Here is a 6,000-nt window from a genome sequence, read left to right as displayed (position 1 = left end):
CAATATTAGTTACAGCTTCTCTACAAGGGATGTTAGAAGGTTGGCTTTAGTTGTGGTGCAGCCACATCCTTTATTCCTTACTCCAGGCCAAACCAGAAATGACCTTGAGTGCCTACTCTGCTAATTTCTCCCAAATTTTGGGACCTTCAGCTTCTCCAAGCTGCGCTATTCAGTCCATGCTTGCACTTGCTCCTCATTTACAAAGCCATAATGAACAAATTCAGTCTGGGAAAGGCACCAGAATGTGGGAGCCCTCTTCCAAAGAGCTGCTCGTGGAAAGGTGCCAACCAGGGAGAGAAATGCCCTGGTGTCCCCTGATGTCCACATGGCAGTGGGATATGGGGCTGTACCTTTAGCTTTCCTGGCTGCAATGATTCCTCCTATGATTGCAGACAGGAAGAAATGGGAAGCCATGGAAATGATTAGAGGAAAGGCTGAGATAATTGGCATTGTTCAGTCATTTTGAAACTCAGGGCAAAATGCATCCAAGTTTTCTCTGGGGTTCTTTTGGGTTGGTTTTTTTTGTTGTTTTTGTTTGTTTGGGGTTTGTTTTGTTTTGTTTTGTTTTGTTCTGTTTTGTTTTGTTTTTTGGCTGGACTTGCCAAATTTGGCCTGAACTTGCAAAGAGACTTGATCTGCCAAAACCTGCATTTTTGAGTGAATTAATGATGGTTGTGAAAAATTTCAGCCAGCTCAGACAAAACCCAGAGCTGTCTTGAAGAGATAAAGTTGAAATGGTGCAAAAGTCTTTCCAGACAAGCCTTTATGGTTAGCTCCTTAAAGGAATGCATGTACCTAACTCCCTCTCAAATGATGGAGAGTCACTACTTAATTCTTGGATGACATTGGCCTTTCATGCTTAGATGGTGATGGCTGTTCTTGACAGCAGAAGGGACTGAACCAACAACCACTGAAAGCAAAAAGCAGAGTTCACACTAATTCCATGCACCCCATCCAAGGATTTGCACAGATTTCCTTTTAGGACAGTGTGAGAAACATTTGGTGGCACAGGACTGGATCTAACCCTTCTTCCTCTGAGCAAATTCCTGCACTTGGCACGTTTCAAGCCCAGTTTGCTTTAGCCTTAGCTGTAGAATGCAGATTCTGTTGAAAAATGCCAGTGACTGTCTCTACTCTTTGGCCTTGCTTCGTTTTCAAATCAAAGAATGGCCTCAGCATCCTCCCTCATCCTCCCTTTTATTTCCCTCTTGGCAAAAAATAAACGCGTATATTTTTCCTAGGATGCTGGTATCTCTGCCCAGAACATGCCATGACATTATTTTTAACTCTGTTTTCTCTTCCTTGCCTTTCTTTATGGAAGAGCCTTGGAAACCTGTCTCTTTTTTTTCATCTGTGCCTGCATCTGCTTTGCCCTTTCATTCCCTTCCTCGCTGCTCCTGATAAAACACCTTGGTCTGATTCCAGCAAAATGCCAAATGCACCGTGCAGGGAGCTGGGCAGAAATACCTCTGCTGATTAAATCACCCTTTTTAAATAGCCTGAGCTGTTCATGTCAGCCCTGGTGCCAAAGAGTTTCTTGCCTACCCAAATCCACTCAGCAGCAGCAGATCAGTGGCAGCCAACCTCTCTTGCTCTTGGCTTGTGCTGAGGAAAGGCAGCTAAAAACCAGACAGATATGGAGATATCTCCTGAAACAACAGGAGGAGGTGAAGGAGCTGGAAGAAACATTTCTGGGCAGACTGGATGCTGTATTTCACCAAAATTCTGTTGTTTTCTTGCTGAGTGTGGGCTGAGAGTTGTGTTTAGGGCCTTAGAGGGCCGACTGTCAGCTGTGGTGTGTGCTGGATGGACAGGGCACTGAGGGGTTTTGGGAGGCTCAGATGTGTCTTGGTGACCACCAAGGTCCTGCCTTATCTTTGAGATCTTGTGGCACTTCCTGATGCTGAGTTTTCTCCTCAGGGACACGGAGCAAAGGGACTGCCCTGCTCATGGGTGGCTGAGCTTCCCGTGGCTCCAATGCTCCTGTTCAGGTAGGGAGGAGGGTGGAACTGATTCCATCTTGCTGGGCACTCAGGACCTTGCAGATGTTGCATCTCTGACAAAAGGTTAAAGGAGGAAAGGCATGAGGAGGAGAGCTGACCTCCTCTGGGCTGACTGTGCTCAGTGGGTGACCAGGGAAGGAGAAATGTTCTCTGGCTAAATGCAGACTTCTCTTTAGGATGGAAAAGACCTTTTTTCCCCCCACTATCCATACTGGTGGGCTGACTGGACTGCAGCAAAGGCTGAAAGATTGTCCCTGTTCACGGTGGGTGCAGGTTCCAGTGCACTTTTGCATCTCATCTCCAGGCATTCCAGGGCCTTGTCCTAGTTTGGGTCCAGGCCATTAGCACTAACAGGTGACTGGGACTGTGGACCAGGGAAAATCCTGGTCAAATTCATGGTGGATTTATAATCCACATGAAAACAGTGTGGATTATATATGGATAGAAAGAAAGAAAGAAAGAAAGAAAGAAAGAAAGAAAGAAAGAAAGAAAGAAAGAAAGAAAGAAAGAAAGAAAGAAAGAAAGAAAGAAAGAAAGAAAGAAAGAAAGAAAGAAAGAAAGAAAGAAAGAAAGAAAACCCAATTTTACACCAGCAAGACTTTAAATAACACACCAGGGCTTTGTAAGGGGTACAAACCCTTATGTCTGAGGGAGGAGGAGAAGAATGGAATCTAAAAAATATCGCATGGGATCTGCTCAACCTGCTGCTGGGGGTATCTGGCACTTTCTGTTGAAGCATCACCCTGGAGCCACCAGCCTGGGGAGGGGACACCGGACCAGAGCATCCTGCACCCCAACCCCGTTACTCCACACTCGTCTGCCAGCGCAGCCCTGGCCTGTCCTTCCCGTTCCCAGGCAGGAGTCAAGGTCTCCGTGGCAGGAGAGCCTGACGCAGGCAGCTCCCGCGGTGACGCTCCCGCTCCCGGGGACAGAACATTCCCGAGGGGAGGCGAGGGGTGGCCGGGGGAGACAGGGCACGGATGCGCACAGACAGTCACCTTGAGCAGCTCTGGAGCAAGCAGGGACACAGCAGGATTGTTTTGCCATCCTGCTCCAAGCAACAGGAGGAGGAGGAGGAGGAGGAGGAGGAGGAGGAGGAGGAGGAGGAGGAGGAGTAGGAGTGAGGCTGACCGCAGGGATTTCGTGGGAGATTGTGTTGGAAGTAGCCGGCACAGCTGGGCTCCGTCCCATGGCCTTCACCTGCTGCTTTGCCAGGGGAAAAAGGAAAGGAGAGATGTGGCTGCAGAGCTCTCTGGTTTCTCCTGCTTTCATACTTTGTTTTCTTTCCAGATGGAAGGACCCTCTGGTCCTGCAGCATGGGTTGGGTCCATCCTGTTAGGCTGTCTTCACCTTCAGAAAAGGATGGCCAGACTCACAGTGATTATTGGGAATTTGTGAATGGTGTCTGGTTCATAAAAACCCCCAAACTATGCCTGGGACTCACCTGGGTCAGTGCTACCCAGGCCAAGCCAGACCTGTGCCAGACTAAGCAGGATGGACTGTTTGGAGGTGGAGCTTCAAAGGGTTTTTTCCATGTTTCTAGGAGAGACAGAGCAATGAGGTCATCCCCTTTCCCTCCATCCATCTTTTGAGCTCCTCCTGCTTCAGAGGGAACATTGGTTGGGCATTTCCCCTGCAACAAATTATCCTGATATTCCTTCCTTTTCAATCCAAGTGGGACAAGGCTGTGGGAGTCCCTCTGAGTAAAATACAGTCCATCCCCAGGGCTCAGGCCCTCTTTGCTTGTGTACAAGGAGTTGATGATGGGAAGCTGGAGCAGGGCTTTGGACAAGGGCCGGCGGGGACAGGACACAGGGAATGGCTTCCCACTGACAGAGGTCAGGGTTAGATGGGATATTAGGAAAGAATTCTTCCCTGTGAGGGTGGGGAGGCCCTGGCACAGGGTGCCCAGAGAAGCTGTGGCTGCCCCTGGATCCCTGGCAGTGCCCAAGGCCAGGCTGAACAGGTCTTGGAGTACCCTGGGAGAGTGGAACAAGATGATCTTTAAGGTCCCTTCCAACCCAAAGCATTCAAGGATTCTATGAAACTGGAGGCGAAATTAGATCACCAGCCTGGTGCTTGTTGCTTTTATCCCAACAAATGGCTTTAAACTTTCAGGCCACACCTTGGGGCTGGGATGCTGTTGGTCCATGCCGAAGGCTTTGCAGTCTTCCACTGTCCCACTCTTTTTAGACCAAATCCATAAGAGACAAAGCAAGGCAATATTTTAGAAACACCCACAAGTGCTTCTGTAGCACCACACACTCAAACTGTGCACACAGAGCACACACACAAACCAGTGCTCCCGCCCCTGCAGCCTTCCCCGACTCCCCAGCCCACCATATCCAACACTCAGCCCCAGCCTGAGCCTCTCCCAGCAATTTTGCCTCAGAGCAGCCAAAGTGGGAGTGAGAAGAGGGCAGGGGGCTGGGGGGGAAGGGTGTAAATTGCTCACGGAGGATGCTATCACGTCAAACGCTCTGTTTACAAGCTGCTGCCAGGTTATTGAAGATCAGAGAGTCGCTGGCTCTAAACACAGCTACTCCTGGAGTGCAGCGTGCCGGGGCTGGGTGATACATGTCCCCCCGCTGCCCTTGGGGTGACCTTTGAGACCCTGGAGTTATCAGGGGGAAGCGACCATGCGGTGGGGCTGGGGGACCACCTAGGGTGTGAGGGGAGCTGTGGGGAGATGCTGCACAGCCCAAGGGGATGAGATCTGGAGATACAGAGGGCTCCTGGCCTGTACAGAGCCAGGGCTGGGAACGTACAGGAGCATCTAAACACCTGGGATAAACATTTGCCGGACCATGGATGGCAGAGGTGACTTTTTCCAGTCTGACCAGTTGGGTTGACTGGCATCCTCTGTGGTGCTGGCGCATGGAGAGGTGGCTCTGTCCACCAGATGAAAACCAATGCTGGTGATTTCAGGCAGAATTTGGTTTATTGGATGTATCTGTAGCATTAAATTCAACAGAGCCAGGAATCTGATCCTCTGCACTGCTAAAGTCTTAACCTGTTCCCAGAAACTGTCAAAGACCCAAACAATCCCTGGGCATCAGACTGGAGACAGCACACACCAAGAACTGCTCCCAAAATATATTTTGGATCTGTCCACACTGCTCTGGAGGCTGCGAGAGTTTAATAGCATGGACATGGCCCGGGCAGACCAACTGGCCTCAGGATCAGGGGAAAGAACTGGTATTTTTTGTTTACCAGCACAGCTGTACAGAGTAGGTGCCAAAGTTTAAGGTACTGGAGAGTGAACAGCAGACAGAGCAGCCCTGGCAGTGTTTGTCAAGCCAGAGGAAGGCCCCTGAGTCTTTGTTTGAAGATGGCAATGGCAAAGTCTGGTGGAAGTGTCCCTGTCCGTGGCAGGGAGGCTGTAACTGGATGATCTTTAAGGTGTCTTCCAACCCAAACCATTCTGTGATTCCGTGATTTTATGAAAGTTGGTCAGATGCAGATGGGAGAAGCAAGGTTTGATATTAATTTCTGATCTGGATGGGACAGGCGAGTTGTTCTGGGCGTTGGATCTGAGTAAGAAAACAGGGGTAAAGCCTCTCACATTCACCTGTTCAGAGCAGCTGAAGATCCCCCTGCTTGCCAGAGCACATTCCCCAGTCAAGGCTTTTCCCTGTGGCTTGGAGTCTCCCTGTGGTTATGGAATCATTTAGGCTGGAAAAGCCCTTTGGGATCACCAAGTCCAACCATCCCCCAACACTGCCAAGGCCACCATTCGCCCATGTCCCCAAGTGCCACATCCATGTGTCTTTTCATCCCTGCAGGGATGGGGATTCAGCCACTGCCCTGGACACGCTGTTCCCTCATTACCAGCGGTGTCCTCATTCCCAGATACAAATATGGCTTTAACTCCCATTTCTGGTCATGATCCCGAGCATCCTCAGCCCAGGGTAGTGGACTGACCACAGCAAAATTCCCACCACCCTGCCAGAGCTGCCTTTCCACTGTCTCCACCCTGTGGCTTCAGCCTGCCCTG

The sequence above is a fragment of the Corvus moneduloides genome, chromosome 3 (assembly GCF_009650955.1).
Source record: "Corvus moneduloides isolate bCorMon1 chromosome 3, bCorMon1.pri, whole genome shotgun sequence".
Taxonomy (NCBI): Eukaryota; Metazoa; Chordata; class Aves; order Passeriformes; family Corvidae; genus Corvus; species Corvus moneduloides.
The sequence above is the reverse complement of the archived record's forward strand: the minus strand, read 5'-3'. Positions refer to the sequence as shown.